Source organism: Pholcus phalangioides, unplaced genomic scaffold (genome assembly GCF_987345545.1).
Source record: "Pholcus phalangioides strain wild (caught in Gottingen) unplaced genomic scaffold, Ppha-v1.0 ptg000024l_1, whole genome shotgun sequence".
Lineage (NCBI taxonomy): Eukaryota > Metazoa > Arthropoda > Arachnida > Araneae > Pholcidae > Pholcus > Pholcus phalangioides.
Genome location: NW_028301616.1, coordinates 33,384,101 through 33,397,827, shown reverse-complemented (window position 1 = coordinate 33,397,827; position 13,727 = coordinate 33,384,101). Strand labels below are relative to the sequence as shown.

Here is a 13,727-nt window from a genome sequence, read left to right as displayed (position 1 = left end):
TGAAAGAAAGAGACATTTCAAAAAGATGACCTCATACGATACAATCAGTTTCGGTTATAACTACTGAAATCGGTTGTACCGCCACCTCAGTTATAACGGCAATACTTGGTTCTTGCAGCACGTTTCTCTTACGGGATCAACCGCATTCTTTACCCTCCCCTATTTGTTCTGTTACTCTCTGATATACGTTGAAAAAGTTCCGAAACTGATTTTCTTATGGTAGAATGAATGTCGATAGTTTTATTTGGTGTTTCCTTCGAAGTAACTACCCTGTGCAATTATGCATCTTTGCCATGGTTCGTATAAAGATATAAATGTGGATTGCCAGCCTTTTTTTTCGCATCCTCCAGTGCATTCTTCGCTGTTCACTGCACTTTTCTTCGGAATCCGCGAATCCCTTTGAGCAAATTCTTTATATGAGGATAAAGTCTCATGGGGCAAGATTAGGGGGAATAAACCAGTTGTGGAAGTATCGGAATGTGATGTTTTGACAGGTAGTCTGACACCAAGAAGGACCTGCTCGCCGGCACATTATCGTGATGGAGCACCCACAACTTGGCCTTCCAAAGAAAGATCTGGTTGCTTGCGTCTCACAGAATCGTACAGACGTTTAAGGACTCACATGGGAAAAAATTCGCATATAGTTATTAGGCATTGGGTTTACGTTATGAATTTGTTTTGTAGAAAGTTTTTTGATTTTGCATATTTTGAAGTTAAGGTTGAATCAGACCTTTTCCCCCTACACGTTATCGTTACCAATCTGCAAGACTATGTAGGAGGTCAGATGGCTCCCTTATATATATATGGAGCCATATATATATATATATGACAGAGGTTGTTTAAATCATGAAAACCTTGGAACCGCTATATAGTAAAAGCTGCTTTATGCACATAACTCGAAATTATAAATTAGATATTATGAAAAGGCGAAAAAATTAGAAGGAATTGTAAAAGTGGAAAAAATAGGAAAAATAGGAAAAATATGGATCAATGAGGAGGTCGTTCTCAAGGGGGAACCCCCCCACATTGCTCCAAGCTGCGAAAATGTTTCTAATGATGGTAAGCCTAATAGGCATAAAATTACTATCAGTTCTCCCGCCATTTTTGCAATAAACAATCTTTGGAAGTCAAAAGGCAAATATGAGAATACACAATTATAACCAAAAAAACATGAAAATCATATGAGTAGCACAATATAAAAAGATATTTACACAAAGTTTGTTTAAAAATGGACAAACTGATATTATAAAATTGAAGAGTGAAGAAAACATACCAAGAGTAAGACATTTTAAAACATGCCGCCTGAATTAGCAATTAGGAAAACGTGGGTGAAGTTTGGAACCCATAAAAGAACATGGATAACCGTTGCCACTCAAGATATTTAAAAATTCAGAATATGCTTCTAAAAAATCCTTAGTATTATTACAGGTTTTTTTAATTCTTGAAAGTTGTCCAAAAAATATATTTTTCAAAATTCTAATACTAATATTAGAATTGAAATTAGACAGAAAATTAACTTTCAACTTAAATTCTTTTCTTTTATCAAAAATACCGATATAGGCTATGTTATTAGACAAGCAAATTTTAAGATCCAGGAAGTCCGTAGATAGGGGGGTCGTGATTGGTCTTCTTGAGTGTCAAGTCCATAGGGTAAACTTCACCGCTAAAATCCAGAAAATTCTCAAAATTTTACGGAACCTTATATTCCAAAAAGTACCGTGTAATTTGTGATACATACTAGATAGTTGCATTATAATTCCTCATAAATTTTTGAAAAATAGTTAATTCTTAGTAAGTCATAATTCATGATTCATTAGCTCCAGGAGGGGTAAAAAATCCTGTTTTAGAACAATTGAAAAAGAAGCATGATTTAGCATTCTGAAACCTGTTATATGGGAAAGAAAAACGGAGTTGGCCCGTTTTCATACGTTCCTTGTAGACAAACGGGACATACGACCACTGCATTCACAGCCGGGATATAGTTATCAGTAGTTATTCTTATCAGAAACTCTGAGTCCCGATGTGATCAGATTAAGCAGTGTGCACTTGTAATTATTACAATTTTTATTATTACATTCTAATGTTATACATTTTCAGCGAAACTAAAAAAGGAATAATGAAAAATTTTATTCCCTTCAAACACGAGTTCTCTTAAGGATAATTTTTTTTTTCAGAAGTTGAATATAACGACCACCCAATATAACGTCCGTTTTCTGGAATCTGGGTCATTATACGGAAGATTGACTGGGATATCAATAGTATTTTATGTTGTTTCTTACATTTTCAGTGATTCCCGAATTCCTAACCGACGACACTTAACTACTTAACTATAGCACGTACTCGCGTAATTTACAGAATTCCCTGTTTATATCGGATACTATTATTCAGTTTACTTATTCAGCCGTCATAAATTACATAAGTGAACAGACAGAAGGGGAAAAACATTTTCAAGGATCTCTGTGTTGTAGCCAACAGCAGCAATGAGTTTTCTCATTTAAGTGCCGGAGATTATTATTGCCGCGAGACAAACCAGGAGTAAAAAATGGAGAAAAGAGTTTTTATGGCGAGTCCTTCGATCAATGGTCAGATTAAAGCATCGGTAGGAAAAGAAATCATAACATGAATGCGTAAATATTCTTTTATATGAATGAATGGAGTCGAGGCAGCATCACGCGAATCACTTTGCGACGATGAGCGACTTGTGGTCGCCACTCGTCGTAAAAAATTTTATTGCGTCCTCGCGCTCTTTCCTACCACTTTGATTGTCCTCATATTTACCTTAAAAAAAAGAAATATTTTCTTGTCGTGTATATATTTATTCATATTTGTATTATATTCGGGAGGTGAGTGTTTTTTTTTTGTCGCTGTTCTTTGTATTCTTTCACTGGAATAAAAATGAATTTCTTTAGTTTGGTGAATTGAATTGGCAATCGAATATGTCACTGGTACTGCTTGTTGAAAATTATGGATCCACATTCAAAACTGCAGATGAATATTCACTCTAATTTCGGCAATAATTACATTGGTACGATTGTTCCAAAAAAATACAATTTAGTTAATTTGATTGAAGAATGTGGAAAATGAGCTTCTTGGCCTCCTCTACCTTGAATTATCAAAAAGATAACAGGGGTCACATACTTTTTAATCAAAAAGCGTCAAAACTACAATCTACAAGATGCGTTCCATAAGAACTTGAGGTAAAATCATAAAGAAAAACAAGCAATATAGTTACGGCAAAAACTTCATTATTTTTTCAAAGTATATTTCCTCAGATATATACTTTATCTTACTATACTTTATACTTATTATTTATGTAAAAGTCATCGTTGAAGAAACTTTTTCAAAAGCAAATAGAGAGGATGTTTCTTTAAGCTGTCTCACAAAAAAGGGTCCTAAGTTCTGATCCTCAGAAAATTTCGAAAAAATTACCACTAATTCTACTCTTTTAAATGTGCACAAGAATATAAAAATATCCTTTGGAATTATTATAGGTCTCTTAAAAGAAATAGTAATAATTTTTTAACGCCAAAAATCCCGCCAAGAGAAACGCGAAAGACGATGAGTAGCCAACTGTTGCCATTTAAAATACTTTTTTATAGCTTTAATAATTGCATTCCGCCACTAATTTTTTGTTTTTGGTGTTTCTGGGTGAGATGATTATACTCAGATTTTTTCATAGTTTTTGAGGATGACATCAATTTCCTTGGCAGTGAATCCCACTCAGCTGAATTAACTGATATTTCTTTCTCTCTAAAGTTCTCCTTCCACATCGAAAACAATCAGAAATCCAATGGTGCCAAATATGGACTCTAAGGGGGGGTTGTGACATGATTTTAATTTACATATTATATGTGTGTGTTATATATCTTCAGTTTTGAAAAGTTTGTGACAACACATATCGAAAAAGCGTCGTAAACTGGTAGCAGGGTTCACTGAGGCAGCTTTTTCGGAAAAAGCCTTCATTACTTGCTTTGAAAAGTGAATTTAACGATGGGACAATTACATATGGTAGGGACTAGTTTGAAAAAAAAAGAAAGCATTTTCTGAACTGTATTTCTTGGTTTTTTATGATTTTTCTTTTATCTCTTAAAGAATGCATCTTGTATATAGTGAAAATATCCATATAAATCTTATCTTTTTAATACTATCTTCGGATTGTGGTTTTTGCGGGGGGGGGGGGGGGGGACGAGAAGTAAGGAAAAAATATTTGAATAGTTAAAAAATATTCGTTGTATCGATGTGTTTTATTCGTTAAATAGGGGCTTGACCTCTATTTTTGCCAGAATTTTGTTTAAAAAATCATTAAATCGAGGAATTCGTTGAATCGGAATTCAATTTTATTATTAATGGTATAATACAGTATTTCTCCATCCATTTTGGAATCTAAGGACCTGTAAAATTTTTGAAACAATCCAATGGACCACTTGTGTCCAGTATTATGGGACATTCCTGTATTTTTTGTTGTTCCGTTGCTAATTACGTCAGGTTTAACGTTTATTCTCTTCAATTTTTCAGCGATTTTAACTGCAATAAGGGATTGTATCGACTTATGGCAATGCTTTTGATGGCAATTTATGACATTCCGTATTTTACCGTATTTACTATTTCCTTATTTTTCTCAATGAAATATAGTCATCTAGTGATCTGAATGTTTTATTCATCAAATAAATGTTAGTTTACTGCGATTTGTAGTCAGGGCCGCAACTAGATGCTTGGTCAGCCAAGGCAAGCATATATTTTGGCACCTTCTTTATACTTTGTAATGCTGGAGGAGAGGTTGAGACATAGTTTCAAAAACTTTTTGTTCCATCGCACTCTTCTTCAAGAAATTTTTCTCTCTCATCACTTCTCAAGAGAACCCACAGAATCCTATGTTATACCCGTATCTTCTATCGCCCTCCTGAAACATTCCATCGCCCACCAGAGGGCGATATTGCCCACTTTTTGGAGACACTGGGCTAAGGGATGAAATCTGGGACCCCTCTGGTTCAGCACCCGGGGCATCAGACCCATCTGCCGCCCCCCTCCGAATTTGTGGCCCTGTTCGTAGCACACAGTCCTTTATTTCCCCCACCACTCCACTATTTTTGCAGTAATTAGCCAACTTGTCGTGAACTGCCTCTTTTGACTACAATCAGTGATATCTTGTATTTAGTTAGGATCGCAATTTTCCGCATTTTATTTGATGATGTATGGTGTTACTAATAGTATATATGAAGGTACAGTTTTAAATCCATTTTGGATATCATTGAAATCAATTACAACAAATGAATAATTTTTCATTCAGTTAGAATCCTATTATCAAGCCTGCCTGCGGACCACCTACGCCGACGTTGTGGGCCAGAGGTTGTCTACTGACCATAGGTTGAGAAACGCCAGTATAATATATTGCTTCTTACATTTCGCAGATTCCTGCGTTCCTCTAACCTATAAGTAGTAGCTTTCCCCTCAGTTATGCTGTTATTGCAGTGAATCCAATGCTGAGGTTTTGATGCTGGTTAGCGAGATTCTGGCTATACGTGGTTATTGGATCGTCCCAAAAGTTCTGAGTGTTTTTCCAGCTTGATCTTTTCTTAAATAACAGAAAAATTTCGAATGTATGAATTTTTATTTTTATGGCGCATAAAATTCATGGCCAAAAGACGGCCACAATACAAAGTATTCTAACGATATCAGCATGCGTTTTCTAATTCTTTCGAAGCAAATACACTTTAATAATTTTTGGATTGCGTAAATGCCTTGTTTTTTTTAGCCCTAACATTATATTTGAAGGATTATAGGCTTACATGCATACCATATTTTTATTTTATTTATAATAACCCCAGAAGGAATAATAATGAATAAATAATAAAAATAATAGTCAGGATAGCTCTTCGCATACGAAGCCAGGTCGAAATCCTCAATAGCGGAAGCAAATCTTGCGTAGGAGGCGCACACAAGTTCTGATGGTAGACTGTTCCATATTCTCGCCACACGGCATCTGTATCCGTGGCAAAAGTCATCACTTCCGGCCTTTGGTATTCTTATTCGGAAGCGATGCCTCCCTAGGTTAACTCGCCTGTCTATGATCTCGAAGAAAGGTCCCTCTTGACGGTAGATAAACAATGTGGTGGACTAGTTTGCAGCACGTCTTCAGATCTGAAGTGATTCTACGCCATCCCAGCGAGTGCAAACCCAGAAATTGAAGTCGCTGGCAATAAGACCAACCGCTCATGCCTGCTATTCGTTTAGTAAACGTTCTCTGTAACTTTTCGAGGAGCTTTATGTCCTTGATTTTGTAAGGGCTCTATACTCGCGAACAAAACTCCAAAGTCGGGCGAATGTATACGCAGAAAGCATACGACAACGTATGCGCATCGCACTTACGGGGTATGCCGTACGTAACATATATGAAATTCTATTAGCTTTGCAGACTATGCCATGATAATGATCAGTGAAATCCAGAATGCGGCTCATTGCAATACCTAAATCTACGCATGTATCCAATCGATATAACGTTTCATTACCTAGTTGATAATATTCAGGATCGGTGCGTCTACCTAAATGCATTGATCCACTTTTTGATGCTGAAATAGGGAGTTTATACCGACAACTCCACTAGAAAAGCTGTTGGCATGAAATTCTTAGGCTCCTAGTGTTTTCTACTGGAGAGAATAACTTCACGTCATCAGCGAATTGCGATAGAGAGAAATGGGTGACAGTCTGAGTAATATCGTAAATGTACAAAGTAAATAATAACGGGCCTAACACAGATCCCCTGGAATGTATGATTTACATACAATACTTATTCGAACAAGTTGATATTCATTTGTATGCAAATGTTCATATGACAATCCGTTTTTATCCAGATCTTCTAATTCTTTGAAACAAAAAAAAGGAAAATATTTGAATTTTAGGAGTCATTCATCTCACTTTAAGCAAACTTTTTGCCACTGATATGCTAATGAAAGATGCTCTTAGATAGTGGAAATGAAAATTGCGGTCATACTGTAAATTTGGATTTTCGAACTTGAGAACATCATGAAACGCGCTCGCAAATTTTTGGAGTGTTCTAATTTTTTTAAACGAAACGTGTAAATATACGGCTTGAAATGTATGAAAATCAGAAATAATAAATTTTACTGATGTCTTCGACAAGACTGGAATAGATTGAAATTTATCTTCGAATAAAGGGCATAAGCAATATTTGCAGCTGATGCATCATCACATTCTTAACGAAAAGTTTAACTTGAAAAAATTATGACTCGGTGTTAGATCTAGACCAAGATCGCTCTAAAGCATGTTCCACACCCGCAGCTCTACGCCGTGGCGACCAGCTCAAAAAACATGTTTTTCAAATGTGTGTGAGATAATTTTACCGTCGAAAACCAAGTTTTTAGATGTATTTATGCGAGATGATTTCGTCGACAAAAATTCATTTTCCAGGCGTATGCGTAACATGATTTTTCTGTGAGAAACCTGTGTTTAGATGCACGTGAGACGATTCTGCCATCAGAAATCTATTTTCAGGTACATATGAGATAAGTTTTACCTTAAAACCAGTCTTTTGGGTACATGCGAGATGATTTTGGTGTCAGAAACCAGTCAGGTTTATGTGAGATGATTTTATTTTATTATGATTTCTCTATAATAGCTCCCGCTTATCTGTGGATCCCCCATTTCAAGTAATTGCTGTATTATCAAATAGAATCACACCCATCAAGCCATTTTCAGTAACTTTCGATGCTAACTCATCAGAAAAAAATAAAGAGAGCAAAAACGTGACGGTAAATAGAGAGGAAGTTATTAAATATGAGTGACCGATGAGAAAATGTAATTTTATAACCGTAACATTTCTCCGCACAAAGTAATACGGCATAATTTACTGCATATAGAAAGGAATGAGGGTCATTTCCCTGTTGTTGGTGGAGGGGGGGGGGCGTAGGCGGCCCAAGAAGAGTCACGCGCCACTTACGAAAGAAGCCATTGCGTTTCATGGTCGTAAATTAGACTCACATCGCCTTCGAAATCGCGTTTCTTTTAAAGAAACAGCGAAATGCGTGGTGAAGGGCGCGCCCAGAAAATTTTCGAACGTCATATAAAAGCGGAGCCGATTCCTTCAAGCAACGAGAGGAAACGATTTCTAGGGGGAGGGGGTGCATCACAGAAAGGGGCGCGAGGGAGTGGGAGGGGGGGGCACCGTTCGGATAATACTGTTTATGGCCATAAAATTTATTAGTATTACTTTCGGAAGAATTATCCGCTTTCGGAAGTGGACACGCCGATAGAGAAATGCTGTGTAAGAGGAAAATAATAATAATAATAATAAAAAATGTATGGTTCGAATAAAAAGCTGATCGGTTATTTATACGAAATGAACTTCGTTTCCAGTTGTGTGTATATATATATTTCTCGTTAAAAATTCAGTGATGGAAATCGATCGATCATGATCATAATAAAGGGCATTACAATAAAAAATAAATTTATTTCGAATCATTTATTTGAATGTAAAGAAAAATAACTGGTCACAAAAAATGTGAAGCTCGATCCGCTGAAGAAGCTCTTTTTCCAATCAATATAAGAAACATTTCGTATTATTCTTTCTTTCCCCCTTGAATGTACATGCTTTCGTTTTTTTACGGTGATTTTCCTGCAGCAATTCTCATCCAGCGATCCTAGGATACTTTGAGGTATGGCCCCCCTCGGGTCAAATGTAGTCCTCGGAGTCACTAATTTTTTGCAATAATGAACCTAGTTGCACATATTTTCTGTTTAACCGTTTAGTGGCACTGACTTTATAAGCGGCTCCCTTACTGATTTAAGCTGACCTTTTAAGCGGCACTGGGATCTTGACTCCTTAACAGCCCCTTATTTTAGCATTTCATTATGTAAAGTTGATTTTTCAATGGAAAACTTTTTCCTGTACTTCTATGTTTGCATCCGACGGAAATCCAAAAAAAAAAAGCCTATTTCATTAAAAAAAAGATATGACATTTTGAGAAGGGGGGGGGGGAACTGTGATTGTTTCTTCTGTGCCATTTAAAGGGTTAAGTGGAGAAAAATTAGTTGCACATGTCGCCACTAGAGAGCGTTTCACTTTGAATACCTGCAGTAAACATATAAATTTATGTGATGTCACGCAGCAGCTGTTATAAAACCTAGAAACATTCGCGGAGATCTTGTTTCTCAACGTGTTTGCTGCTCACAATGACGATAAGTTTACGAGATCGCGCTTTCTTGGTCAAATTGTTTTACCAAAACAGCGATTCCGCAGTAACTGCTCTACGGAAATATCGGACTTGGAAGAAGATTCGAGAAGGTCCAACGAATGTTAAAAACTTCGGAGTATGATAACGAAATTTGAATTCACAGGATGGTTGGCTGTTCGTCCTGGAAGAGGAAGAAAACATTCCATGTTTCTATAGACGCAGTACAGGAAGTTTCGCTTCATTTGGAAGAGGAGAGAGCTTCAAACTCTCGTTGTAGCACTTATGTCAGACGTGTAGTACAGGCGTTGGATAGGCCACGTTCATTTGTCCGTGAGATCATGCGGAATATTATTCGTACAAACTTTCAATTGTGAGCGGTTGCTTCCACATGATTGTGACGCTCTACTCCGGTTCTTACTGCAGTTACTTGAGGTCGATTCAGAATGGAATGTCCTCTGGACAGACGAAGCGCATTTTCATTTGGATGGTGCAGTGAATACTCACAACTGCCGAATTTGGGAAACAGAAAATCCTCACGCTATCTTAGAGGTTACGTTGCATTCACCAAAATGTGACGGTATGGTGTGGATTTTTACTGCATAATTTATTCTCGGTCCCTACTTCTACGAGGAGTTACGTTCTACAGGTCCAGTGACATGTCGAACACCGAGAAGCGATATGCATTGCTGTTACAGAATGAAATTGTTCCGGCTCTGCAAGCACGTCACTGCCTTGCAGACACAATCTTTATGCAAGACGGAGCTCCTCCAAACATTGCAGTGTGTGTAAAGAATGCTCTTAAAACACATTTTACAGAAGAACGTGTCGTCAGCCGGCCCTTCCTTAATCTATGGCCTGCCCGATCAGCGGATCTAAATCCATGCGGTTTTCGGATTGGAGGGCATTTGAAACGTCTGGTAAGTCATGACAATCCAAGGCACTTAAGGCAGCATTTGACGCCACGTGCTGAACATTTCCCCGCACACACTTCGGTCAGTTGTGGAACATGCCATCTTGCGATTTCACATGGTATCTGAAAATGATGGCCATCATGTGGAACATGTTTTGTTGCAGGAACAGTTGCAGAAATGTTTAACAAAATTGATAGAATTATAACCGTTTGCCTAAATGTGTCATTTCTTAATAAAACGCCCTCTGGCGGCGACATGTGCAGCTAATTTTTTCCCACCGAAACAAGTTCCCACCACTTTACGAAGTCCTCCACAAAATTGCATAATATTTTGATGACTGGTTTCACCTGTAGGCTACTTTAAAATAGTGTCTTTTAATTATAGATGACCTGTATATATATATATATATCACAAATGTTTATATATATATATATATATATATATATATATATATAAACATTTGTGAGAATTTAAAACAGAACTGTATCGAATCATCAACAGAAATTCCAAACAAGACTATTTAAGATAATCAATACTTTTTTCGTGTGTATCCATGTTCTTAGCTGCATGTTCAGGAATGTGAACCCCACAGAGAAAGGAATAGATGAGGTCGTGTTACTGGCAGAGCATCCCAATCTCAGGATATATTTCCTCTCAAAGTCTTTTTATTCTGCCAACCTCACCTATTCTCTGCCGGCATCCAATTCTCATTTTCTGAGGGCTTCTTTTTTTTCTTCTGCTCCTCCTTTTCCTTTTGTATGTTGGCAACACCTCACAAGTTTTCCCGAGGATCCCTCGGAGTCAGGCATCACGGACTTCATTACCATGATAATAGATCGACACAAAGAAGATATATATTCCCTCGCACCAAAGCCTCACTACGAGATAAATAGATACTGAAGTGGTCGAGGTGGGGAAAGGTAACGGGAACCTGTCGGGGGTTTTGCTGGAGATGGATAGATACAACGGAAAGTCCTCCTCATCTCGATGATAATGGAGGCGAAAACCTTCGCAATTTGCAATGGAAATCGAATGCATGCTATTTCTGGTGCCTCGGAATGGAGAGAGAGGGGTTTTTGGAATGGCAAACCATACACATACTACTACTCGACCGTGCGAAAAGCGTGACATTTATTTATCTTTGTAACTGTGAGAAGAGGCAGCGTGTTTACCACCCGGCGAGTTCGAGAGTAAAAGTTTGAATTCCTATCGGGGGACTTCTATCAACGTCTGTCTCAACAGGGGAAAGTGGAAAACCCACCAAATATTTCTTCTATCCACGAGATAGTGTTGTGGGAACAATGTTTCGTCGACACTCGTTTGTCTTTGCTCTTCTCCAGGGGACCTACACACCTTATTACACTGAACCGGACACGTCGAGTCTTTCAAGTTGGGAAATTAACGTCTTTAGAGAAGAGAGACCATAAGCTATTCATCGTAATTTACTCGGGAAAAACCCCGATATTATCACTTCTGTGACAAAGACACTTTGACGCAACTATTGCGATGGATAATTGTAATACAGTCGGCCCCGCGTAATAGGATATCAACGGTTACAGCACAAAATATCCGATAAAGCGTGGTATCCGATTAACCACTTGCCTGTGTGATGGGTATTTAATTTTTTTTCTGCACAAAAAATGTCTTTTTTATATTTTTATAAGGTTTTTATATTTTTCTTTCATTCTATTCACATGTCTATGACTAGGAATAACAATTACAGAAAATCATAATTAGTTTTTAAATTTAAAAACTTTAAAATATTGATTCACTTATTACCTTTTTCTTGGAGAAATAAATAAGTTTTTTTCCGAACGATTTAATTGGAATATTTTTTCTCCTCGGAATATAAATAATCTAGTTTCTAGATTGACAGTTACACTAGATACATAATCTAGTGTTACTGAACTAGATAATGTATCTATGCAATTAATAATTAATTAATATACTGTTGCATAACGTTTGTGCAGATTTAGTTAAATTTTAACTTTTTGTTAGGTCATGCAAGTGAATGAGCGGGGAATAATTCAATTGCCATTTTACAACGTTAATATAGTTTGTATATTGAAAACTGATGAAGGATCATTATTAATAAAGCTTCAAAAATGAAAATGATGAAATTGTAATGAATTTAAAATTCATGCATTGAATTAATAATGAATTGAATTCATTACAATGATTACAATACCTAAGATGTACTCTTTTCATTAGGAAAGTTCAAATTCAAATTCAAATTTTCTTTATTTAAGAATTTTAAACACAGTTACAAAACATTTAGGGGCTAAGCAAGCTTGTGAGCCCACAAAACAATATCCGATACATATCTGTCGGCATAAATAATAACGAGAGAAAAAAAGAAAGAAAAAAACACACATACTTATAACACCAAGCTAGCTAAGCATTGCTGGTCTTCTGAAGTTGGTTAACCAATTTCGATTAGCGTATGTGAACTACTACCATTAAACGTTACGCATAACAGAAAAAGCACACCACACCGCAAATTTGTCTTTTTCGATTTAAGGGATAGATGGCAGCACTTACTGAACGTAAACTGCTAGAAAAAACACACTTTCAAGAGTACCCTTTCTTTTTCTCCCTTTTGTATTAACCGAATAATATGTTTCGATAAAACTCACCTCTTTCGGGGATAATCAACTGCATTCAATAGTCTCAGACAACTCGAAAAACTTGAGTAAGTTATGGCCACGCATATGAACACATACAACAAATTTTTGTATGTACCAATTCGTGTGAAATTGCCCATAGTAATATTTTCGAGCTACATGGACAGTAAAGTAATATAGGCTGAAATTGGTTTTCTGTGATTCCCAACTTCAAGGTGTGAATACGAGTTGATCTCCCCTCTTTAAAAGTCTCGTCACAGACAGCAACAGCCACACAACGGTACAGATATTCAATGATTACGGTTCACTCGCTTCACTTCTGAAATATAGATGGCAACACTGAAAAATCAGAAGCATTGCACTAGATATGCACTCAGACTGTTATATACACTCAGACTTCCGGCATAACTCACTAAGTAGTAAATTGTCCGCGGCAATAGCCCGGAGGTGTGTTCGGTTTGAAAGAAAGAAAGTAAACTAATAGCAGTCAGTGCATGAGGCAAAACAAATCTTCTGTAACGGCCCGAAACCGACCATGGCCCCCGATCTGTCCCCATAGGGGATATAAAAGAAGGAACAACGACGAGGAGGATGGGTTTCGAATCCACGCGGGCCGAGCCCAATGGATTAGCAGTCCATCGCCTTAACCACTCGGCCACCTCGTCACTCTGGAACGGCCGGGAAATTCTAATCAGCGCAGTTGAACTTTCTTCGTTCAAACTGAGCAGTTCGTGGTTTTAAAACAGTCGAAATAGTTTTGTCGCCGACAGCACGCAGACCTTCAACACGATACTCGCATAACATCGAAATTCAGATATTTGCCATTTTCAGAGAGAGCCACTTCAGAGTATGAAAAACAGATGGCAGCACAACTACAACATGAAACAAGCCTAACTCTGACAATATAAACATGTTTCGGTCATACATACCCTCACAGCACACATTCAGGCATGAATCAATTCATTAGAAATCCATTCCCCCAGAGGAATAATTACGAGGTGCTT

At 37.2% G+C, this 13,727-nt stretch overlaps 1 non-coding gene across 1 annotated transcript; it reads right to left on the bottom strand.

The window, feature by feature from the left end:
- Nucleotides 1–13,303: 13,303 nt before the first annotated feature.
- On the bottom strand, nt 13,304–13,388 carry TRNAS-GCU (transfer RNA serine (anticodon GCU)). Its single transcript has one exon. It is a non-coding gene; the product is annotated as a tRNA-Ser (tRNA).
- Between the last annotated feature and the right edge of the window lie 339 nt (nt 13,389–13,727).